Source organism: Lonchura striata, chromosome 1 (assembly GCF_050655825.1).
Source record: "Lonchura striata isolate lonStrDom1 chromosome 1, ASM5065582v1, whole genome shotgun sequence".
In the NCBI taxonomy this organism is placed as follows: domain Eukaryota; kingdom Metazoa; phylum Chordata; class Aves; order Passeriformes; family Estrildidae; genus Lonchura; species Lonchura striata.
The window spans coordinates 40,221,685-40,247,701 of NC_140703.1; the positions used below are offsets into that span (position 1 = coordinate 40,221,685).

The 26,017-nt window shown below is 40.3% G+C and overlaps 1 protein-coding gene across 13 annotated transcripts in view; it reads left to right on the forward strand.

The window, feature by feature from the left end:
* The window catches only part of FAT3 (FAT atypical cadherin 3), a 396,171-nt gene that overhangs the window by 235,224 nt on the left and 134,930 nt on the right, over positions 1-26,017 (forward strand). The window lies entirely within an intron of this gene.

The following is a 26,017-nucleotide window of genomic DNA, read 5'->3' on the forward strand; positions in this document are numbered from 1 at the left end:
CTCAATCAAACAAGGACTAAGCAGTCAATCCTGCAGGTGCTGCTCAGGGGCTCACACAGGCTTCAGGGACCTGCCTGTGCAAATCCAAGTGCAAATCAGACTCTTATCATGAAGTTCATTATCTATTTCATTGAAATTGGAAGTGTTTTAATCCAGTTCTAGTTCTCTTCATTCCAGATACCTCCTAATCAATTGACCACCTAAATGTTCTGGGCCCTGCATCAGTCCAGATCTTAAAATCTGAAAAGAATTACATGTTTAATATAACAAATTGTCCTGAAATTGAATCTTGTGTAAAAAATTACTTGATGCCAGGTGCCTTTACTTCTCTCTATTCAAGGGATTTTCTTTCCAAATATTTTTCTGTTACTCACAAAGTTTGGAATCTAACATCTCTAGTACTTTACAGTCTGTTTCCTTATAATTGCATAATCTCATTTAACAGTGCACAGAATTTCTAACCAGACTGGGGCCTATGTGAGCTTTCTGTGTAGAAGGGACAGAGCAGGAAAGGCACAGTGCAAGCAGTGTGAGCAGGACTGTTAAATATGCATGCCCTGTTATTTTCCATGGTTTTTCCATGCTTACATGGCCTTTTGTCTCAGAAAGCCTGGCCTGTGTGGATACTGTGAATGTCACTGTGCTTGTGCAAGGCTTCACCCCTCAGCCCCATCATACCCCAGCGCAATCCTCATGCACTTGTGTACCATCAGCCTCTCAGCTCCGTACAGAGGAGGATGAGCTTTCCCTGGCCATGGCATCAGGTTCTGCCTGTCCTCACAACCCTCAGCCCATTACCATCCCAGGCAGGAGAACCCTGTTTTAGCCTGGGTTAGAAGAACCTTTATGTGATCACAGCATGAAACCTGGGGGTTTGGGTAAAGAAGATAAAGATCTGTATCTGCATAGGAGTTAGTTTGTATTCAAGTAACATAACCTGACTAGAAAAATAGTATGTTTTGGAAGAAGTCTTAAGTGTATTGTTTATTTCTTTTCTTTAACTGCTTTGAAACACACTGGTGGCAGGCTTTGTATAGTAGCTGCAAGTTATCTCTTTTTTCTTTTTTTACAGGGACCATGTTTAAAGTAGACAGTGTTCCTTAAATGCCACTGAATGTCCATTTCACGTCTAATCTCATGTTTTCATGTGAGAAACATCTGCTTTCTATCTACTGCAAAACCAGGACCCAGATCTTCCAGACATTGAAGCCTACTCACACCACTTTTGTTTCACCATGTTTTTGTAAAGTACAAGTAGAAAACAGCTCCTGGAGCTCACCCAGAGTCTGTAGGTAGAGGTTGCAGCTGGGGAAAATAACAATTTTATTGCACAGAAGTATGTGAATTCTCAAACCTAGATTTCATTCAGCCCTGTCACCTCCCATGGCATCCAAAAGGTTAAGATGTACAGCAGGAGACACAAAGGGTGAGTTTGCTTCTAATATAGACTCTCAGGAAAATCAGAACAATGTTTTACTATTAAAATTGCTTTGGAGATTTTTGTAGAATCATCTTGTTTGCGTGTTATACCTGTCTGTAGGAAATTGCTTGGGATTAGCCCTGGGAGTAGAGTTGTGCATGCATGGACACGTGTGCACAGGTGAGCACAGTATGTGCAGCGTGCCTCAGGCTGGGCTGGGGCAGGGAAGGAGCATTCAGACTGTGGCAAAACTTCCCTTTTGCTGTCCCCTTCCTCCTCCTGTCGTCATTCCAGCCCTCCCAGCAGGCAACCGAGAGTCCAGCATATACTTCCCTCTTAATATAATCCCCTGGATCTGTGTGCGCTTCCTCCAGGCCACAGAAAATGTGGCTTAGTTTGGTTTTTTGCATGTGAAATTAACACATGGAATGGGATTTGCTTAACTGAATACGGACCTCTAAAAGGTCAGCATTTCTGAAGCCAGGTTCCAAAGGCTATGAAGGGACACTTGGGTGGTTCCTCTGGTGAAACATCATTATTACATGGTTAGGCAACAGGAAATCTACTTCAGCTAACTGGTCACAAGGGGCTAGATCCAGAAAACACTGGTTGCCTAAAATGAGACTTAGAATTTAAAGACATAAATCTAATATTGCAGTCCCAAAGCCATAATTACTTGCACAAAACCCTGATGTCTTTTCAGTTTTTCAGCTCATTTATGTTAATAGTGAACACTAACCCTGCCCCAGGGTCCTGGAGTCCACTGTGGTCCACACAGGACTGATGGGTCTGGATTGTAATTCACATATAAACTGAATGAATGTGATCCATGAAGGTTTAGGAAAGGAAAGCCTTCTGGATGGGCTGGGCAGCCTGCATCTTGTCATTGCCAGGCAATTTTTGAAGGGTGTAAGAAGGGGTGGAGGGGCTTTGATGAAATAATGCAGGAGCTATAGCACTTATCCAGGAAGCTTTATGTTCCCTCATCCCAAAGATTCAAGGTGGCATTTCTCCTTTTCCAGCAAGTGAGTGAGTGTACTAGGTTAGATGCACTGTAATGATACCTTTGGTACCCTTTCCTTTATGCTGATTCTCAGTGCAAAAAAAAGAATTAATGATTTTCTGTAATGGAAGGAGAGAAGTAAAGCACAGCAAGCTTTGCAGAGGGAGCAAGAGAAAACATGACTTTCTGTTAGAGGGCTGTGAGTGTTTACCTGGAATGGAATGTTCAAACACTCTGCTGCTGAGGCACCCATGATGTTTCTTGATGAACCTCAATTGAATTAACACAACCAACATAAAACTGGAGAATTTCCAAGGTGACATTCTCCTCCAAAGAGTTCCACCAAAGACTGGTGATCCAGTTTAAGCTTTCTCTCAGAGCCAGTAAATTTTAGGTATTTTGTTTCGCTTTGGTGCAGTACCTGTAGGGAAAACCAGATAATTTGTTTCATTGTGGCTCCACACACATGGCTTGAGGTTTGAGTTGGATGTTCTCTGAGGAGGAGGAGGAATGTAAGGTTTCTGGCTTTGCACCCCAGACAGAGTCAGGAGCTCAGGACTGGCCATCCCTACTGATGTCCTCTAGTACTGAAGCTCTGACCTGCTGTCATGGGTAGATCCACCACCACTGGCCTCAGCTTGCTGTGCCTCACCAGTCTACAGCTGGGACTTTTTTCTGAAATCTATAAGAAGTTATGTGAAATTAATATAATTGAGACTGGTAATTGTTAATTTTTTTCTAAAATTACCTATATAAATATAATTGAGGGCTTTTACCAGGCAGGGCAAAAATGATGATGGACTTTTACCAGGCAGTGCAATCTTGTCATCTTGTTACCTCAGAAAAAAAGGCTGAACTAAGAGTACATTATGAGTGAACATCAGTCTGCCTGTGGCATTTGGATGTCAGCAAGAGAAGGGAGGCAGATTTTACATCATGGTTTAGTTACTAGAGCTAGAATCCATTAAGTTTCATTACCAATTTTGATTTGATGTGATGATTTGACCCTGGCAGTCAAATCCTGTAAATAAAGCAATGTGAGTTTACCTAAATTTTTGCCTGACAGGAGCACTCAGTTGTAGCATTATGACCTATTATCTAACATTACTATGAAGCAGTGGTTCAGGAAAATAATCTCCTTGCAGATATAATTTATTGCATCTTTGAGTGACTTTCAGACTTAAAGAGAGCCAATTACACTGCTTCTCACAATAGGCATATCCGTTTGCAGAGCCTTTTAATAGTACTTAAGATTTCTTGACTGCATTTGCCTTTTGTCTGTGAAGCTTGCTTTCAATGTCACTTCTCCTCTGCTGCTGGAGATAATCTCTGGCATCACACTTTTCCTTTCACTCTTTGTACCCCACTCCCTCCACCTCGATTTTTCTCGCAGAATTTGCCGGCGGCTGAGGGGTGTCAGCCATGGCTGTAGCTTTGGGAGCCTGAAGCAGTTATAAGAAGAGTCAGGACCATGAAAACACCTCACACCATTGCAGCTCCCCTTGCTACAGCCCTTGTTAAAACCTCCGTTCACCTGCCCTGTCGCTGACACCAGTTGTCATCAGTTGGCTGACTTCAGGCTGGCTGACTTTGTGTCTTCCTCTCTCATCAGCTGCTCGATAGCTTGCTGATCTGTTTTGTTTGCAGTGTGGTAGGTTTGAGCATACTGTATTATTTATAAATGTTTGGTAATTTTCTGTGTCAGTGATATATTCTTTGGGGCTGCTTCAGTCTTTCAAGAACAGGCTTGACGCAGCATCTCTGTCATGGCGTTAGAACAGCATTCCCAGCTGGTTGTTCTGTACTTGTCTCCACTTGCTGCAGTTTTAAAAATGTTATTGAGTGCTGTGCTGAGTGTTTAATTAAAATTTCATGAGGGTGCTTGGTCTAATTCTCATCCAAATTACAATAACATGAATGGGAAGTGGCCACAGAGGACACAGCAGAGTTAGGGTAGTGTAAAATTGGAGAATGAGGGCTTTTGTCTTCAGTTACATTGTTAAATAGTAAATCTTAGTGAAGATTTTTCCCTAGAAAACCTAACAAATTAAAACTAATGTTTTTGTCCATTCACTTTTCCAATGTTTTTATTACTAAACTTACTGTATTTATATTTAATGTCCCAAGGTCTGGTCTTGAGATATGCTGACCCCTCTACAGTTTTCTCAAACTTGTATCTCATGTTTAAGACCCTAATCAATAAAGATTTCTTAGAGCATATTGTGCATTATGCAGGCATTAAGAGATCTTCAGAGTGAGAAAGAGAGAAGTTCCTCCTAACCCCTGGTTTTGTTCCCTTTCTTCACAGTCCCCATCCCTGCAATTGCTCAGGACCAGGTTGGATGGGACTTTGAGCAACCTGATTTAGTGGAAGGTGTCCCTGTCCATAGCAAGGGGCTTAGAAATGGATATTCTTTAAGCTCCCTTCCAGCCCATGATTCTATGGTTCTTTTCAGATCTCAGTGGCCCCAGCACAAAGCCACCCTTACAGAGTTGCAGAAGGGAAGATCTGCACAGCAGCCATAACTTAAACTGTTATCAGTCTGCCTTTTGCTTCTCTTCACCTTTTCCCTACTGTCCAGGCAGTGCAAATATAATTACAACTTTGAATAGAGACCTAGTGAGCTGCTGATTGCTAGCTATGTTGTCTGGCCATGACAGATTCTTCACTTTCAGAGGTGCAAGCATAAATTATGTCCTCCTGAAAACTTGAAAACAAAAAAAAAAATTGGTCCATGTAGCTACAGGTTACTCACATTTTTACATCCTTATGTGTGTGTATGAAACAGAAAAAAAAAATACTGTGCAAAAACTTAAAAACAAGATGTTTAGATATGGAAGTTTAAAATCAAATTCGTGTAAATCCTTCCTGTTGGTCTATCATGGATGTCATATTTCACTGAGTTGCTGCTGTAGCATCTTAAAAGTTCATTGACCTTTCTATATGCCATTCCTATCCTTAATGTAAACTGCATCTTTTCCATAAATATGGAAAGTTGTCTTTCCTGGTTTGAGGATAGACTTTCTGTAACTTTTCTTGAGAGTCCAGTGGTTTAGTAGAAAAAGACATGATGGGAAACTCTGATACTGTCCACTAAAAACCAGTACTGTCTGAATGACACATTAACCTCCTAATTTTGCTGTTAAAATGTGAAGATATATTAATGACATAGGGATTTTTCATGATCTTCATAATCCTTGTCTATTAAAGGGACAGCTTAGCATCTTCAAAGGCAGAAATAGATTTCTGTAATGCTTAAGTGTAAGGGCAAAATAAATTTATATACTCATCAAGTTAACTAAATAAACAAAGAATGCATTAGGAATATGGAGAAAAGAAGATGTCCAAGAATTTTCCCATAAAACCAGACAAATAAGCACAAGTGTAAATCTCCGATAAACTTATGCTGAGAAAATACTATCTCATTTGCAAACAGACACTGAACTGGTTGATTGTGGAACTACTGAAAAGAGATATGCTTGATCCCCAAATTTAAATAATGACTTCTATTTGACAGCAGCTTTGACTGCTCCTTAGAGCTACCCAGGCGAAAGAGAACATGATGCAGTTGTCAGCCTGATCACTGCCTATCTGGACTCATCATGTTCTGACAAGTGTATCAGGTACAGATGTTTGTAAAGTTTTCTTAATAGGAGAGTCAGACAGGTCTGTCTTACCCATCAGCTGCCTCACATGTAGAGAGTCCACCATCATCATTGCTTCTTGCTTTCCTCCCATCCTTTGTCAAGAGAGAAGGCTGATTTATTCTCCACAAGCCCTATAAAGGTTGTAGCCTCAGAGCTCTGCTCTTGCATTTATTATTTGTGCGCGTATACTGATATGTTCACATCTTTCTTGTCTGGATTCCACTGGTTTTCTACCCAAAGAGGAGCAATAGTTTTAGCTGTTCTGCTCCCCTGTGCTCCAGTTTACATGCTCCCTGGGTTGTCTAAACAGCAGCAGCAGCCAAGATTCTCATACTGCCTCAATGTGCATAAAGATCACTCAGGAACTTTCAGCTTTTTATCTCTTTGTGGATTTCTTCTTTGCTGGCAAAGAAGGGGGACACTCTTGCTCAGATCTCCCCCAGAATGATTAATATTAGTAAAATAGGTCTTCATCATCTGGATGGCCATGTGTGAAACTGTTCTCCTCAGTGCCAGTTTAAAAAAACATGGTAATTTAAATGCTTCTTTCAGATCAGGTATTGCCTGTTTGTATAAGCAACAAATAAATGTTCCAGAAAAACATCAAAGAATCATAGAATGTGCTGAGTCAGAAAGGACCCATCAAGATCATCAAGTCCAGCTCCTGGCCCTGTGCAGTATACCCCAAGAAACACACCAAGTGCCTGATTCTCAGTTTTTCCTGGAAATTATGCGGATTTTGTCCAGTTTTCTGAATTGTGTCTGTAAATTAATGTTGAATTCAGTCGCTTGGAGAGGATAGGAAGTATATGGTCATATATTATTTCCATTTAATAGAGTGCATATTCTTTGGGAAAATGCCATCACATGCTACATGCACAGATATAGGCACGGTGCAGTGAGGTACAGGATCCAAGCTCCTAAGCTAGGTCATTCTAGAAGGGGAAATTTTAGTTATTGATACATAGGCACAGAGAGGAAGTCAGCTGCTAAGTGTTTCAACTTAGTTGTAAATTGTTTTATTACCCTGTTGTCTTTATGATACTTCAACAGTCATCATTGCTGCAAATTGATAGTATTCCTGTATCCTGGGTTTACAACTGAAACAGAAGAAGCAGAAGAGAGTGTATATTGAGGACCTGGTTAGAGGGAAGGAACTTGGACTTTTTCTTCCTGAAATATTTACTGCCTTTCACAGATTTTTTATGGGCTCCAGGAGAGATTTGAATGAGGTGTTAGGTTGAAAACTGAACTGAGAGGCTGTTCCTTATGTAGGGGAAGATGGTATAAAGGAATTAACTGTTTGACAGCTGGACTTTGACTTTTGATGGATATTTTTAATGGGAAAGTGTGAATCCCCCAGCTCCTTTTTCAGCTGCTCCAAACACAGGGTGTAGTCTGCAGAGGGTCACTGCTCACTGTTCCATTCCTCTGCTGGCAGCAGGGGGATGAGGACTCTCTGGGGGTCTTCTCCTGCCTCTCAAGCTTCCCAGGAAGCCAGGAGCGAGGGAGCTGTGCCACGATGTGTTACTGTCATGGGTCTATGGTGGGTGACTGCCCTGGGGACACGGCAGGGGAGTGGGACCCAGGAGTATGTGTCTGAGCCATGAGACCTCCTGGAGCTGCTCTCCCTGGGGTGGAGGTTGTGTTCAAGTCCTTACTCAGGGCTTGGGTTACAGGCACTATCTGGCCTATGAAAAGCAATTATAACACAGTAAGTATTTGCCCCTAGCAACCCTTGTGGGCTTGCAGAGAGAACTCAGCAGATAAATCACTACTCTTCAATATCAGCTTGTACCCACCTCGTAAACCCGCTCCTGAGCTTGGCACCGGTAAAGAAAGAAAATAGCATTCAACCAAAGACTAGAGCATGGTGTTGTGATTTTATTTTTACTCTAAGAGTTCAGTTATTTTTACCTAACAAACAGCATTATTACCCCTATAACTCTCTGCGTGTTGGCACGGGGGCTCGGCGGTGCCGGTGTCTGACAGCTTGCTAATAATGCAGCGTGGTGCGAGCGCGTCCTGTGCCAGCAGCGATTGCTGCGAGCAGGCGGCAGCGATGACAGCCTCGAGAAGGAGAGCGCAGGCTGAGAGGTGACATCGGAGGGAATTTCCCAATTATTTCTGCTTCGTTAGGCTTCGGGTGACAGGAAGGTCGCACAGCAAGCGCACTCCCGCCCAGGAGGTGCAGGTCACCTCTTTCAGGCTTCTCAAAATGGTCCCTTTATAATTAGAGGATGTAATTTAGATTTATTATATTTTTTAAAAGATAATAAACTATTGACAGCTGAGGTTGCAGGCTGAATTTAGCCGTAATCACAACCACAGATGCTTGTGTTTTCACACAAGTAACTGTACTCATTAAGTCTTCCTGTATAAACAGCTAAAACTCAGGGCTAAATTGCCAAAAAGAAATCAAGACTTCTGAATACCAGCATAGTGTCTACTAAATATATGGAATGGGCAAGGTAGGAGAGAGGAGAGCAAAGAGTGACTTTGGTGGTGGTGATGTTGGCACTGAAGGATGGGATTAATCAGGCAACGTCCTGAATTGCAAAGGACTTATGAAGGATCGTCAAGTCCAACTCCTGGCCCTGCACAGGACACTCCAAGAGTCACACCATGTGCCTGAGAGCATTGTCCAAATGCTTCTTGAACTCTGTCAGGTTTGAGGCTGTGATCGCTGCCTAGGGGAGCCTGTTCCAGTGCCCAGCCACCCTCTGGGTGAAGAACTTTTTCCAATATCCAACCTAAACCTCCTCTGACACAGCTTCAGCCCATTCCCTTGGGTCCTGTCATTGGTCACCAGAGAGAAGAGATCAGTGCCTGCCTTTTGCTTCTCCTGGTGAGGAGGTTGTAGACTGCCACAAGGTCTCCCCTCAGTCTCCTCTTATTTAATTAGTGTCACTATTTCAGAATTAGACTTGTGTGCTAAGCCAGGCATGCAGGCTGATCTGTAGGTACTGGAGAGAGAGGAAGTCCAGGCCACCTGGCAGGCTCTTCTGTGTGCTTTACAGCAGAAATCTGGATTACAGGCTTAAGCAGGACACCCATATTTATTAGCCAAAACCAGACAAGATACTTTCGTTCTCTGGGGTGTTTGGAATCATATAAACTGAAATATTAGTACTGTTCCTGTGACAGAATGGTGCTGCCATGATGCAGGTCTCATGAAGTTACTGTGTGATATTTTTTGCCCTTAGATGTCTTAATGCAGAGCTATCAAACAACTCCATTTAAGGTTGTATATTCTGGTCACTTCATTCCCGTAGAAAGGGCAGTGTGGAGCAAGAAGGAGATACAGCACCCTCTTGCAGACCCTTGTCCAATGCCAACCCTTTGCTTCCTCCTTAAGGATGACAGAAAAAGGGAGCTGTTGGTGCTCAGAAGCTCCTGTCATGGTGGCTGAGTATTGAGAAAAGCAAGAAAATAGATATATCTGCTGGCAGTCCTGAGCACACACACTCATTCAAGGGCTAGTTAGGGTCTAACTTGGCTTCTTTGTCCTTCCAGGGTGGACCTGTTTGTCAGGGGATAACAATACTACAGAACCCAAAATTTATTAGCCAAGAAACTACTTCTACAAGGAGGATTTTCAGTGGGTGACATGGCTCAAAGTTATCTAGAATTACAGAATCATTGAATACTCTGAGTTGGAATGCACCCACAAGGGTCACCAAAATCCAGATCCTGACCCTGCACAGAACACTCCCAAAAGTCACACCATGTGACGGAGAGCATTGTCCAATATATCACTGTATGAAGCAAGAAGAGACTGAGTGGCTTTGTTGTGTTTTTTTTTTTTTTTTTTCCATTATACAAAATTGATTTTTGGGGGGTCAAAAATCAACATTTAAAATACTTATTTTTCTTTTTGAGAAGCAGTCTAAATGCCTTTACTACAGCTTCCACTCCCCTGGGATGGACAACCCACTGACACAGCTTCCTCTGAGCAGTAGGTTTTGTCTCTGAAATTCTCGGAGAACTTGGATTACATCAAGGCATGAAGAGAGACTGTTAGCACAGTGGGATCCTCAAATCCAGACGCCTAGTTTTAGAGAAAGAATATTGAAATTAAAAACACTGTAATGAAAAGGTGTAAGTAGGTTTTGGTTGTTGTTTTTTTAAGAAAAAAAAAATCTTCACAACTGCTGGAAAGTGAGAAAAGTATTTCCTTTGATGTCCCATTTTGTCAAAACCACTTGGGAGTAAGTCTAGCACTACTGCTGAGCTGTGTAGGAAGGTATGAATTAGCTTGATGCTAGGTAGGGTCTGGAAAACAGCCATATAAGATGAAAATTAAATTAAAATCACTGAAAGTAGAAACCTAAATTGTTCTTTAAATGATTTGTCCCCATCACTGTGTTGCAGGAGCATGTGTGAAAAGTAACATTTTCTTTCTGTCCTTCAAACTGGGAGAAAAGCACTCTGGATGTGGACATGGAGTATTAAATGGGAAGTCCTGCGGGTGCTGCAGCTAGGAGCCAGATGTATCCAAAGCCATAGATGCTTGCGTGTCGAAACTGAGTTGAACATGCACTGATGAGCATTCTGGATCACGTGCAGACACCTAAATTCAAGGGTCTTAGTCTCAAGATGACTCTCATCTGATGTTTTATGTTTAAGTAATTACTGATTTTTCAAACAGGTCTGCTGCCTGTAAAAGAAATTTGTGTTTGTGTTCCCATCTTCTCCCCGAAGAAAAAAAACCTGAAACAACTTCTTCCAGACATTTGAGTATTTCCAGAAACTGGTTCAATATATGTCAGTTCTGTTCAGCATTTTCCATATTTATGCCCTGCCTATTTCCAACACTACATGCCCTTTGTTTATGCTAGTATTGCATGACCCATTTACACATCTGGGAAAATAGAAGATGATTGGAAATGGGGGGGGTCCATGTGTCTAGTTGGTGTCCGTGCTGCTGCAGTATTTGTAGCCAGTGCTTCAGTCTTTCCATGTTTGTGCATATCTATGTGTTTGACCTTGAGGAAATCACTAAGTCCCTCTGTGCCTCTGTTCCCTGATTGTCCAGTGGAGACATTGGACAATCCCTGTCTGCATTGGCAGCCATTTTTTCATTAAATCTCTTTTTATTTTTTTCTGTTTAAGGAATTTCTTGTTGCTTCCTGTGAGATTGTGCTAGTATTATTCAGGAAAAAAAAAAAATTAAGTGATGTGTATCCATTATCATTTTGATGGGTTCAGCAGCCTCTTGGCAAACCTGGTTTCAGGGAAAAAGCAATTAGGTTTTCTGTGGCTTGTATGGGAGATGGGGGTGGTTTTCTGGGATTGTTTTTCCTCCCTTTGTCAAGTTGTGTACTGTGCAGGGCGCACTTTCTCCCAGGATGAGTTGACAAATACTCCATCTGAAGCAATCTTGATGTATATCCAAACCTCTCTCCGAGTGAGGCTGAGCACTTTGGCAGCTCCTTTCTGCACTGAGGTTCTCCAGAGCTGACAGCCAAGGCGCTGCTGAATGGGCCAGCACAGGGCTGGTGCTGATTAATGATGCAGACACGGCCCCAGGAGCAATGCCTGAGCAAACAGGGCTGATGTCAGCCCTAGCAACAGATGGCAGAGCCCCTTTTCCCGTGCTCCACGGGCTGCTCCAGCACTTGGAGCTGCTGAATAAGGAACAATAAGGGTAGCACAGGGTTAACCACCACTTCTATCAGTGTTTTTGTGCTGCCTTCACTCTTTCACAGCAAAATGTCACTGGGTGAATTGATTATTTTTTGTTTTGTTTTGCTATCCAGACACAAGAGAAAAGTGGCCACAAGCAACTTTTAGCTCTTGGGGCCGCCTGGTAAAAAGGGTACAATAAACATCCTTCCCGCAAATGTGGAAAAAGCAATTGAAGGTGGAGCTGTTTTATAGAGGCTTCTGATGCTGTTGCAAATTGTTATGGGTCAGTTGCTATTTCTAACACTAACCTCAGCTGCTCAGGGTGTCTGGAAATGCCCGTGTTAATTACCATCAGGGTGAGGTCTTGTCTGTAGATGCAAATTGTATTGCCTTAACTACACTGGTATCATTAAAGCAGTACAAATACCCCGAAGTGCATGCAGTTACAGCAGTATAAATTAGCTTGTTTATCTCGTAATCTATGCTAGTATAAAGCACCTTTATACCCCTATAATTGTGCTCACCGGGGGTTGTGCCAGTGTAAATGTTTTGGTACAAAAATCAATAACTGGCATACTTGGAGGCTGTCTGGGGTCTGGCAGGCTGGAAGGGCTGTGTTGCAGCAGTTTCCATACTGAATGCTCAGCTATTTTTGTTTTTAATCTATCATTCTTGTCTTGACCTAGAAATAAAAATTTAATGGAAAGTTGAATTTATGGCGGCTGCAGAAATAGGGGTCGCAGGTGCTATCTTCCCTCCTTGAACTCCAGAGGCTGGGGGATGAAGGAACCATCTGAGCCACAGCACGGGAAAGGTCCCTTCCTGCACAGAGACAGGGAAAGGGCCAGCAGACCCTTCTGGAGAAATATCAGTGATGGGAAAGAGAGAGATGTAGCCTAAAATAAGAGATGGAGAGCTCTTTCACAACTTTCTGGGGCTGCTCTAATACATGCCATAAAGCCATGCTGATAGCCCCAAATCCAGTAGGATCTGCAGGGGTAAGAGACAATCCCGTTTTGCCTCTCTCATCTGCCTCATGGGGATTTTTTCTTAGGACCTAGAGGCTGTGACTCCCCCTGCCAATCTGTGAACTGCCTTTATAGTTACTGGAGAGAGAGATACCTCTAAACTACATTTTAGCTTCTCTTAGCTTGAAAATCTAAAAAAACCCCAAAACATATAAGTCATGCTTAAGAGGTACCTGCTTCTCTGCTTTGACTGTACAAGGATGTTTGTCAGCTGGGTAGGATGCAGATACAGTGAGTCTTGCCTGTCCTTGTTAAGCAGGGTCCTGTTCTGTTCCAGCACCTGTGCTGGCCCATGGCTTTGAGAGAGGTTTTGGTGGTGTGGCTGCAGAAATACTACTGACTCTTGAAAAAAATCCATGTACTAAAAATATGTTTCCTCTCACTTCTTCATCCTCCTTCCTTTAATTGACAAAGCAAAACTACTTTGGGACATTGAGTATCTTAGTGAACTTTTGATTAACTCTTTGCTCATTTCACTTTTTAATGAACTCTTGTTCATTATTTTGCTACTTTACACTGTGGCTACCTTGATTCATATCTGCCTGTTCATACAAGCATTTCTTCTGGAAGAGAAAAAGCTGTTGTAGCTCTCTGCACTCCTGGTTTTAGACCACCATCACCACTCTCTAAGTAGCCACCAGGACTTCCCAGGTCCTCAGCAGTTCCCTCAGCTCTGTCTGTCGCTGTTACCAGACAGCACAGCCCTTTTGGAAACAGTGGGGTTTAGTTCCTGGGAGTAATCTGTGGGCGTCCTGACTCTGAACCCATTCAGTTGCCATGCAGTCTCCAGTCCTTGTTCCCAACTCCTGTATGTCTCCATGATTCCCCACACAGTGGCTCTTAACTCAGTGTGCCTCAGTAGATACAGGCTGTTAAAAGGCTACCTGATAGTGATTTAAGATTTTAAAACATCTTAAATGTTTTAAAAACCTAATCCATCTACCTTTTTCTTCTGGGTGTTTCAATTTCACCAACCACCACCTACAGTAGTTACAACCTGATCCTTTTGGATCCTACAGGACCAGTTTCTAGATTTAGAATTTAGAATTTCTAGATTGTGTTATTATTGTAGAAACAATGCTGCCCATAAAAAGAATAATTTGGGGGCATGAGGAGGCCTAATTGATTCATCAAGGGTTATGCAGCACAAACACTTCAAAGCATCATCACAGGATCCTGCTGTGAAATGCCACTCAGCCTCCTGCCACAGAGGAGCAAATACTCTGCATATTTTAAGGAGGTACTGAGTCTTAGCCTTAAACCCCACCAAAACACATAGTTTTTCCTAGCATAGAGATTCCATCTCAAGTATTTTTACATTATTTTAACCTGCATTTACCCATTTTTAATCTCAAGGACTCTCAAAATTGCTCAAATTCTTAAAACATAAACCTGTGAGACTGAAGTGTTTTAAATGTGCTTCTGCTATGCACAGCACCAGTCTTCAACACATAGTTTTACTTTTATAGCTAAGATTCCTAATCTGTAAAATAGGAGAAGTCTTTTTAACCTGAGAAGGGGCTAACCTCATACCTCACACAAGCTTTTGGCACTGAATTCATTGACAGTTGTAGAGTATAATGTAATCTTTGTGTGCTAGATGTTGTTAAAGAACATGTTTTTAAGGTTCTTAAATTTGCCTGGAGTTTGTTTTTTTAAAATTTTTAAGTGCATGTTGAAAACCATCAAGTCACTGAGGAATGAAGTTTTATTTCCAGCTTGTTAAAACACACTGAAACTATGGAAAACAGGTAACTCAGTGCTGTTTTGAGTCCCATGTTTGAGGCAGTTTTATTCCCTTCAGTACTGAATAAAAAAAAATGTAACTGATCTGTAAATCAACCCTTTGATGGAGTTAAACTGCCAGAAACCAAAACTGATCTGGCTCAAATGATAGACACTTACTCTGGCTGACAACTTATACATTTAATTGGAAGCTACAGCTTTTGAAATGAATTGGACAGGGTGAAATCATCACAGTCTCAGATGTAGACAATGACAGAAGCCAGTATGTTCAGTTCTCTTCACTGAGGCTTGTAACACAGAAAAAGCTGCTGATCTTACTAGATTGCAATTGAAGATATTTGCCCTTCACTGAATAATGAGCTTGCAATCACATTTTGCTGAAACAGGTTCTTTGTACAAATGAAACTTAAATCAGAAGGAAGTTAAATCTCATTTCTTACTCTTCGATCAAAACCTTCATGCTTGAGTGCCTTGTAGAGAGGAACATTAAGCTCACATTTCTGTAATCTTATTTGTTATTCAAGATTTGCTCCTGATAGCTTAAACTACTGGGAAAAAAAACCCAAAATTAAAAAAAAAAAAAAAGGAAAACAAAAAACAAACCCACACCCATACAGCCTTAAAAATGGAAAATCGATTCATTTTCACCACTTTGCAAAGCCTTTCATTATAAAGGGAGAGCAAAGCAAGTAGAAAAGAACTGCATGCATCCAAAGTCACCAAATCTTTTCACTTGTTCCCAGGGCTCGGACAACAATGCCACTATGAAAATAGCACTGAGGAGGAAGAGCATGCTGGGTAATGAGATGCAAATGAGTACGCCAAGCATCCCACTCTGCCTTGGAGCCTTTGAATCCAGTAGTGCAATAACAACCAGCTTTTGAGTCATGATAGGTTAGCACAGAATAGGTTTCACAATGGGTGTGTGTATTATCCCCATGGTTCTCCTCAGCTTGTGGTCAGCAGGGTAGTTAAACATGGCATCCATTTCAGTGAGAAGTTGCCTAGATTAAAACTAGCTGAAATAAGAGTGTCAGAATTAATTGTAACAAACTCAGTGTGAGACGTTGTGAAGGGAGAAGGCCATTTTATTTCATTTAACTTGATCTGGAACTTGGGTTTTCTTACATGCTCATGCTCCTCACACCAAGGCATAGGTATCCACGTGCTGTGGTGAGCATGACTCTTGTGGGCAATTGAAGTCCTCACTGTGTCTCTTGGGTTCTTGACTTACAGGGAACTGATCAAGTCTTATTTTAAACTGGTCTTCCAAAACAATTAGGAGTTAACATTGCAGTTTGGCTTATTTCTGCCTCTGTAACTCATTGCTGGCTGTCTTTGTCTCATCCTGGATCAATTTAAGGCCATCATCTGTCCTTTTCTTAGCATGATAGTATCGGTGATGTGCTGGAACCTTGTTGCCCTTCTGTTACCAAACCACAGATCTCCTGCTGACAGGTCAATGCTGGGACCTTTGCAATGTGCCCAGATGTCATCATCACATTCCCCAGACATCTCCTTGGTTAGCAGTATAGACCATTCCTTTAAACCTGACTGTTGTTTCTTTGAGTGTGTTCACACATACATGTTTCCATTCCTGTTTCATCCATATCCATCATATTTCTAAAAGGCACCTGTGCAAGAGGGAGGTATCTAAGGAGACTTATATTTACTCAAAGGACTGAGCTGTTTCACAAGGCTGGGGCACTGGGCCAGCTTCACAGGGAAAAGCAGCTACTGTCCCTGTTCTAGTTTTGCTGTGCATTTTTGCTATTTGTTCTGTGCTGAGCCACCGAAGTGGGGGTCACACCTAATACTGTATTTTACCTTTTGATAACAGTTTATAAATCTGTGCTCAGAGAACCAAAAAAAGGACAAATTTTAGAAAATTATTAGTGCTGCCATCTCTGAGCTTTATGATATTGTTAGTTAATAATATCTTACAAAAAGTAATTTTTTTTTATTTTTTAGGTCACAAGGCACTTTAGAAAGAAACATGCCCATTATCCCAGTTTTATGGGAGGGAAAGCTGAAGCATGGAGACATAAAATGTCCCATGTAAGGTTACAGACCAAGACAGCAGGTGAGCTGAAAATCTAACAGAGGTGTCTTAGTATGCTTTCTCAGGCAGGAGACCACCTTGGGAAAGGCAACAGATCTTGAGAGTGCTGAATGCAAGTTGCATGTCATGAAAGAGGGCCATATATCTTTTCTGTGAGACTTCTTTCCACAGCTCTGTGTTGTGCCTTCAAATCAGCAAGATCACCTCGCCAATTAATAATTTTCTTATTAGAGATGAAGATGAGATTGACTTGTCCTGGGGAATCTTCAGGTAGTGTAGGGCACCACTCTCACCGTTGTGCTTTACTGAGCTGGAGACAGTTGATGGTCATGAGGGATTAGCACCTATGTTTTTTTTTTAAACGTGTTTTGAGAAGAAGCTGGTGTTTTTCTGTTGGTGAGAACACTGCTTGGTTGAGGGAAAAATACAAAATCACTTATCTTTAAAAGGTAATGGGGGTGTGTAAATTGAGGAGGGAACTGACAGCTGCGCCCTGCGCACTCTCCGCACCTCCTCCACAAATGAGAAGGGAAAATACCAGGACTTCATCATGCTGTGACCTATGCATATTTTATACAAAAGTATTCATTGGAGACTTTTTAGTATTCTCTTTCCTTCTTTTGTTATAATATGCCAGAAAAAGAGATTGAACAAGAAGTCTTGATGTATCCAGGTCCAAGGTGCTGAAGATTTGCATAGCCCCTTTCCACTGAAAGTGACACCACCACTACCCTTGCTGCAGATACTATGTCTTCATTCCTGCAAACAGTGAAGTTAATTAGCATAAACTATATCCAGAGTCTAGTTAGGCTTAGTTGTTGCTTTTGCAGAATTATGAGGCCTTTGTGCACAAAAAATTCAAAGAAAATGGTTTAATGATGATGTGTGTTGGTTACTAAACTAGCCACCAGTTAGATATATTTATAGCTATTTTTGCCTCTAATAATGATATGCTAATTATAACCCAGATATAATTCTGTAATTTCTTCCTGAAAATGGAAGTGATGCAGGGAGCTGTTAAAATCTGTGCTGAAGCATCATATTAGCAGTTAGATTTTTAGGTAGCACTGCGCTTCTGAAGGGAAGAATGCAAAAAAAAGAGATGAGTGCTATTTCTATTCTTACTTATTTCTTTGAGCCTAAATAAAGCATTTAAACTTGAAAACCTTCTTATCCTACAAAGCATGAATTTTTCTGGGAAGTATTTTAGAAGAACTAAGCCCCTTTGGGACAGTCCCTCAAGGGCATTTGCTCAGTTGTTTCAGAGCATCACAGCCCCAAAGAGATGACGCAGGCGACAATGACAGTGCGGAGAAATTGTTCATCAGTTGTGCTACAGTGGCCAGTTCAGCTTGGGCACGTTGAGCATTATCATATAAATATTGCAGCTGTAGACTGCAGACTGTGCTTGCAATCTTTAGGGTGGGTCCTGAGGGATCATTTTAGAGGGCAGGCACCTTGGGTTGCACTTTGAGTTTCATCCTACCTGAGTTCAAGAAACACATCACTGTGAGATGCCTGAAGCCATTTGCAGTCCAAAGTGAGCATCGTCAAGTGGTGACTGTGGTTTGATATAGCAGCCTTTGCAGACCTTATCCTGCTGTCTGCAGTGAGTTTGGATTTGGCTTCTTCCTGGCCAAACACAACTCACTGCCATCACTCTTATATCAAGTAAGAATAACGATGATAATTTCTGCTCCAGAAATGTGAAAGAATTGGCACCTTAAATACAACTCCTGCAGCAAGTAAATACTGAGGGGTATTACAAATTTTGAGATTTAAGCCATGCAGCTGGGAGATAACAAATAAAATGTCATCAGCAAAGAGCAGGAAGACAGGGTGAAGAAATAAGCCTTGCAGTCACAGAACTATTAGTCTGACCTCTGTTAACCACAAGGCTTTCAAAAGTATTTTGAAGGACAGTATAATTAAAAACGTGAAAATAAATAGAAAAGAGGATAAAAGTGCTCATGGGTTTACCAGAAGTAAATTGTATCAGCCTATCTTGATGTCATGGGTAAGATAAATGATGTTCTAAGAAATACTTTGTATGTCATCTACATGGACCTCAGTAATGCATTTGATACGGTTGCACTGCAGAATTTATGAGGCACGAGGACTCAGAGATTAATTGTTGAATTGATATTGAGTACGGGCCTGGCTGAAGAGGAAATAAAAATTATATGAGTCTTGAATAAGGAATTTGCATGCTGAAGGGCATACATTAACAGATCATCTCAAGTATTGGCTAGACAAATGATCTTACTTGGTTTCTTCAGCGATGCTGGCTTCAAAAGACGGAGTTTGCTGTCATTGATTGGAAGGCATCATCCACACCTGAGGGTTTGGGGAAAATAAAAAAAAAGGAAGAATGGAAAAAAAACAACAAAAAACCCAAAATAAATCCACCCCCCACAAAAAAAAAAAAAAAAAAAAAAAAAACCAAAGAAAGGATCTCTAGGAGTTTGAAGAGTAAAAATTCATTAGTGAAGTAAACTAAACAGTGTATTTGAAGACTAATATGAGATTGCTGCTCCCTGCTAGATGCATATACAGGAATCAGTAGTTAGGCTGCTTTGGTGTTGTTATGTAGACTATCTGAAGCACAGTGTTCTCCATCCATCAAGCTTAGGAGGGATGAAGATTGGAATTGTAATGCAGGAAAGGCAACAGCAAATTTATTAGGTGAGAAAGAGCCAATACAGCTTGTCTTGTTTAGTTGACCAAAATGAAGGTGCAAATTATTCATAAATGCAGTCTGGAAACCAGGCTATTCAGCAGTCATGTGTTCAAATAATCTTCCAGGAGGAATACATGGAACAGAAAACCTGGCCACTCCACAAGTGGAGAAGAATATTTAGAAAAGTAGTGGCTTTGCCTGCAGTTCCTTGGGACTGCACTGGCTGAGTTTTAAAGAATGAAAGGGAGTCCCTCTGAGTCCCCTGTTTTACAGGCAGAACAGACTGCCACAACATATTGTCACTTTAAACATATTCTAGGAACAAAAAAAACCCCAGAATCTGCCTTTAAAGGAAAGCATACTCCAAAATCTTCACTGAAGTGAATGTTTGCTGTGCATTTTGTTCAGAGTTTTGATATTTTCAGCGATAAGCTGACGGAACTCTTAACAAGAGACAGAAGGGACAATGAAAGAAGAACAAAAAGGTTTTGCTTCAGCTTTTTTTTTTTTTTTTTTTTTTTGAGACATAACCATGCATTAGAAAATGTAACTGTTTTTAAAAAGCAATCATTTTTTATACCTATCTTGTTTCAAAAAGGTCGTTCCACTTTCATTGTCACCTCAGGAAAAACAATAAAGCAGCAGTCCTCCACGTAATTGCACAGGCTTGCCTGGTGGTTTCTCTTTCTTGTTCAATGAAGTATCATTCATTTAGATCAGAATACAGTGTTTCTAAATTAGAGGTTTACATGTGTAATTATATAAAATGATATGTTTGTTTACATCTCCAAGTAAAATGTACGTAGTTTCCTATCATTTATCTTTGAAATTCAATTTTGCTTTGTCGATCCCTAATTTATTGCAGGAGATGAATGTGCTGTTAGAGTGTTTACAATGCCTCTTGCTGCCTGTGGATAATAGAATTACCTTGGTTATTGCTATTCATTTCGACATTTCTATGGTCAGGAATGTGCAATAGTTTTATGTTCCTGAATATATGGTGAAAATCCTGGTGCTGTTTATTGTGCCTGCCCTTTTCCTTTTTATCCATCTAAAGACTTAAATTTACTTTTAAAGAGTAGTGGGACAGTGACAACTGATGGCTGTATTTCTCAGCAGCTGCATACTCTCTTCTGGGTTCATAAATGCGTGGAGAGGCTGTTTCATACCTTTGTGTGTAATGTTAATAAATATTGTAGATTTCTAGTAAACTCATAAATTCCCATATGAATTTCTGCTGATTTAGCCCTAGGGCTTTGGTGAATGAGCAGTGTGTCTAACCACTCACTGAATTTATGGAACATTTTTGTAAAAACAGTGTTTGTTTTACTTACTCCTTTTGTCTGTTTAACTGGTTGGGTTAAAAGGGCTGTATTTCCAGCAAACCATCCCAAGGCATTATTTTTCCAAGCAGAGCTTTCAACGGTAACTCTACAAAATGTTTCTTTTGATGTCTTCTTGTGGTTTTCTTTCTGTATACTTGTTCCTTACGGTATTTGAAAAAGGCAGACTGGGAACCACATCCACTGTGGACTGTGATAGGGTAGGAGCAGTGTTGCAGGATGCTCAGAGCATCTCACAGGGCACAAGAACTCCGTTGAGAAATGTGTCTAATTTTATATTCTTGTTTCCATTTCAAAATTTTTCTCTTTGAAAATGAGAATCAGTATCTGGGGACTAGAAATCTTGCAGATTCAACCTCGGCTAATCCATCCTGACCATCTGTGTGTGTGTGTTGTGGGATGTACATGGATGGCCCTGTGCTGCCTGAAGTCCCAGGCAAAGATCCTGACTCCACTGTGAGTGGCAAAGGTGTAAAGCATGTACTGCTATGACTTGGAGCCAGGCAGTATGTTCTGAGCTTATATTTAAAGTCTGCATAATAACCTTAAGTCCCCTATTACACTTCAAATCCATCCATCCCCCACTTCTATTTTCTTAATAGATTTTTTTTATGAATATGCAGAGCAAGAAAAAAAATTAATGGACAGTAAAACACGCAGTAAATGTATCCTATTAATATTTTGCCAGGGAAAGGGATGATGTTGCTTTCTTTCTCAGCTTCCTATCTCGGTGAAGATGCTCAGCCTTCATCTTAAAACAGAAATTTATTCGGTTTCTTTTATTTTAGCCTGCTTATTACCTGTTCTACACTTTTTTTCATATTTCACCTAAACAAAGTTTGAGAATGAAAACTCAATAAAGGAGTTCTTCAGAATTTCATTTTTTAAAAAAATATTCCTTATACTATAAAATTTGCAGCACTCCCAGAGATAGCAGTAAAATATGCTGTCTCTCCATACTGGATTCTGTTATCTTTTAAGCAGTACTTCAGGAAACAGCTCAGGTAAGGTCATCCGTCCACAGGTTGAATGAAAATAATTTAATTTCATAAGGAGAAGGCTATTGAACTCTCCTTGGCTTCACAGCCATATTAGGGAAATTCAATCTGTGTCAGAAAATAGCCTGTAGCAAACTAATTTTTGGTCCCTAACTGCCATAGTACTGAAAAATATGTAAATTTCTTTAAAGTCAAGGGTCAGTTTAGTTACTATCACATCTACAGCTGTGGGCTGTTGCGAATGTGTAGAGAATAAGCATCAGAAGAAGCAAACCCAGATCCGTGCTTCCCTCTGTGTAATACTGTTCAAATTCTCCAGTGCTTCAAGATTTCCTCTGCCATAACCTTTGCACTTAACAGCCCTTTATGAATGTTTCTTCTGTGGCTAAGTCCATAGAAGAAATGTGGATTAATTAATTCATTTGTTTACAACAAAAATACTTCAAATAACGCATATATATGGAAAGAACGAACATCAATAAACCTTAGAGTTAAATATACCTCTGTAAATATGTGCATTTTAGGATAACTTTTAACATTCAATTTATGGAGTAAAGGCAAAATGTCACACACGTGTATGTACATAGTCTAATATTTGACTGTACATACAGTATATATGAATGTATTTACGTAGCACTGCTTGTCTACTTCAGTACACATAGGCACACAGAGGTTTTATTTCTGTGAGCACTCTTCTAGGAAACAAGAGCTAACTGAAGGTAGAACATGGATTAAATCCTTCAATTTTATCAAATTCTAAAAAAAAAAAAAAAACCTTAATAATTATAAAGCATTAGTCATACTGTTGAATTTGCAATTATTCCTGATGTTGTATCATGTTCAGTGATACAGACACACGAGTGCATTCATCCACTCACCTGCCTGGCATTACTCCTATGACATCAGACCTATCCCAAGGTACTGTTCACTGATTAGTTATATTTCTTCATGTGCAGTGTAGCAACTGCAGGCTTTGCTAATTGCAAGTGCAAAGTATCTCAGGTGGGTTTTGATATCTCACTGAACTTTTGGCTTCTTTAGCACATCTTGGTGTGCTAAAAGCATTATTCCAAGCATCAATGGTAAGTGTTGTTCAAATGTCTCAATCACACATCTGAGCTCTTATAACTGGTGGTTTGTAAGATGATCCATTGCCTGAAGATTGTATAGGCTGATGTATTGGCTAAATTTTCACAATTTCTTTGTGTTGGTCCTTTTCTTTCTTCTGTGTCACTAAGACTGCATCTAAGAAATAGGGCAAGTCTGCTTTTTTTACCTACCCTACATCTCTGGTTTCCCCATCCACATTATAAAGTGATGAGATGAAGAACATTGTTGTTTCTTCTCCATCTACATCCTGATTTTCCTTTTACAGGTTAGTGATTTGGGAGACACTGTACAGTGTCTTAGGCAGTGGGGTTTTGATAGGATGTTCTCCTGTCAGTGTCACCTGGGACCTGTGACTTGTGTTCTGCATTATTATGGGACATGTTGTGTAGAGTGAGCATGTTCACCTTCCAGCATTTCCAAACTCTGTAACAGGAGTAGAACAATAATTATTCATTTTTTAAGATGAGAAAAATACTCCAACAGCAAAAGTGGCAGGTATCATAGAAAAACACGTTGTATTAGACCTCCAAGGTGTCATATGGCAAGTTATCTCAAAGCTGAAATTTTTGATCAAACAATGTTTTGGAGTTTCACAAAACAACTCACAGAATTTCGTACTTTTATTTTGTGAGTTAAGTATGAAATTCTGTGAGGAGAATGACATAACCTTTTTTGTAAGTGGATGTTGTTACTATAAATAACTTCTCTAGTGAATGCAATTTTCCTCTTTACTTTTGTGGATGTTCTTAAAGATCACAGTTATAAGTATCTCCTGCCCTTAGAAGGACCATGACGTTTCCCTTCAAATTTGAGAGAAATTACTTGAGAGGTGTGCAACAACTTCTGAAGCTTGTCAGTGGTTTTGACTATTTTTTATAAAAGTGTGCTGTATTTCCCAGCTGACTTTGGAGGGTTGTCCATATGACAGTGTCCATAAGGGCCACAGCACATATTAAAGATAGGAAAAAAAGGAAGGGTCATTTTTTTTCATTGTCCCCTTGTGACTTTCTCATAGGCAGGAGTGCAGCCTAACATAATTTCCTGGGGTTTATTTTTCTCTGAGAGTTATTTTCTTTAGATAATGCCTTTACACCATAACAGAGTATGACAATTTAATGCAGTTAGATAAGAGCTAACACTGGGATATGGTGTCTTGTGCAAGGTCAAGTTTTTCTCAGTTGCCCCAGTGTCTGGAAAATAAAGTTCTACATCCTGCTAAATATTGCTATTATTATGTGTCTGTGGCATGGAGTAGTGAACCCAGGAGGGAGGAACACGGTAAGGTTTTCATAAAACCCAGGAAATTAATTTCTTTGAGACTGGACTGGTAAAGCTGTGGGCAGTCTTAGACATAACTGGCATATTTATTTTTTCAGGTTTGATGATTACTCTTCATAATTTCTTGAAATAGTTTTGTAACCTAAAAGAACCAGATTCATATCCATACCAATACATTGCAATAATTCAATAAATAATAATATCAAGTAACTGAGACCTGATTTTATGTGTAGTTATATTTTGAGCAGTAGTGTTGGACAGTCCTAATGTCCCTGACATCAGGAATGTATGTGACAGTGAGCAGCCAGGATACTGCAGTGAGGCCATCATGGGTCTCAGGTGGGACAGAGAACAGGAGAGGAAACTAAAAGCCTCATAACTGCACATACACTGGAATTTCTACACGTTAATTTAACAGCCTGATGAAACTGCCCAGAATGGGCATTGTATGCTGCCTTTAAAGCAAAAACAAGCAGTTGTGATGGTTCATAGTCAACATACTTCACAATCAGGTCTGCAGAACTGATGGTGATGGTCTGCTACCTCCCCCTTTAGGATCAGCTGTTAAATCTGAGTGATAAATCTTTTGAGATCTGCTACATTTAAAATACAGGCAGTTCTGTTGTAGAGACTTGCTGTGTGGTCATACATATCTTTTGGAAGAAAATTCAGGTCTGAAGGCATTCGGACAATTACTGCAGTCAAAAAGGCTCTACATTAAACAAAGGAACCTCCTTTATGGCAACAGTAGTTTTGTGAGGAGGAGGAGGAGGACTAGTAGTTTTAGTTTTACTATTGAAAGACAAATACTATTCTATTAATTCTAAGACTTCATGATATTCAGTTTCAAATGTTAGCTCTTGGTCTTCAAAAGGAATGCGAATTTCTCTGCCTGAAGAAGATGGTGAGGACAGAGACCTGTTATTTACAGCCAGAGATCTCTTTTTAAGAAGAAAATAGGTAGAGTTCACAATGGCACATTAGCAATGAAGGAAGTGGGAGACAATATAAAAATTATCATATTCTGTAATGTGATTAGATTGTGTTTAATAAATATCCATAGTGGCCATGCATATGATGCATAGGGATATTTCAAATGTGAAATTTATTGGGGCTGAACTTCTTTCATAATTAGGGATTACTTGCCTGTATCTTTGAGTTCTTTTTAGACATGGGGGGATCTTGTGTGAATGACACCAGTTTATCATCTGTGCTGTCATTTCTGTTTAAACTCATGCAGTGAGTAGATAGATGTCTTCCATATGGTGTAACAGTTTTGAATAGTTAGAACTGCTTGATGCAGGCAATACCAGCTTTGTTTTTTCAGCTTTTTGTCAGTACCAGTTTCTTCCATGTAATTGTAATGATCTGCTCTTAATTTCTGTGGCCTCCCCTTGGATGTCACTTCTGTGGTCTGTATCATGTAACAAGTCTGAAATCCTGGAAGCAGAGTGCACTTGCCTTTGTTCATTTAATCCCATTACTTCAAGTAATATTTCTCCCTTCTCACCAAAATAGGTAAATGGATTCCTCCAAAGAGAAGGTGATGAGAAGCTGTAGCTGTAGAAGCCTTCTGGGACTGGAAGTCCTATGTAGTTGTTGCTGTGGGGTGTTTTAAGAATTCAGTGTCATCATGGATTTGTGTTTAGATGCTTGGCTGGTCTGATTAATTCAATAAATAGATTAGTTAATCCAGGAAGAATTTATTTTCTTGTTTGCCTTAGTAATCTTAAAGATGACAAATTCTTGAGAACAACTTGAGAACAAGTTGGCCCACTGATGTCTCCAAAATCAGCTTTATATCTAGGAAAAGTAGTTCTATTAAAAAACAAGAACATAATGCATTTTCCTAGCCAAAGAAATGTTTTGTATGAGGGCAAACCCAAATCTGCCCTTTAAATCTGTGGTAAGAACAAAATAAAAAACTAAGCTATGTTCCTAGAAGGTGTGCATCAGTTTTCTTAAGGGAACTTTGGAAGTGTTTCCTTCTGTTTCCATGGCATAAATCTTACAAGAGCTTAATCATTGCCTTAAAAAAAGATATCTTGATCATCCTCATGTAAAAAGGTA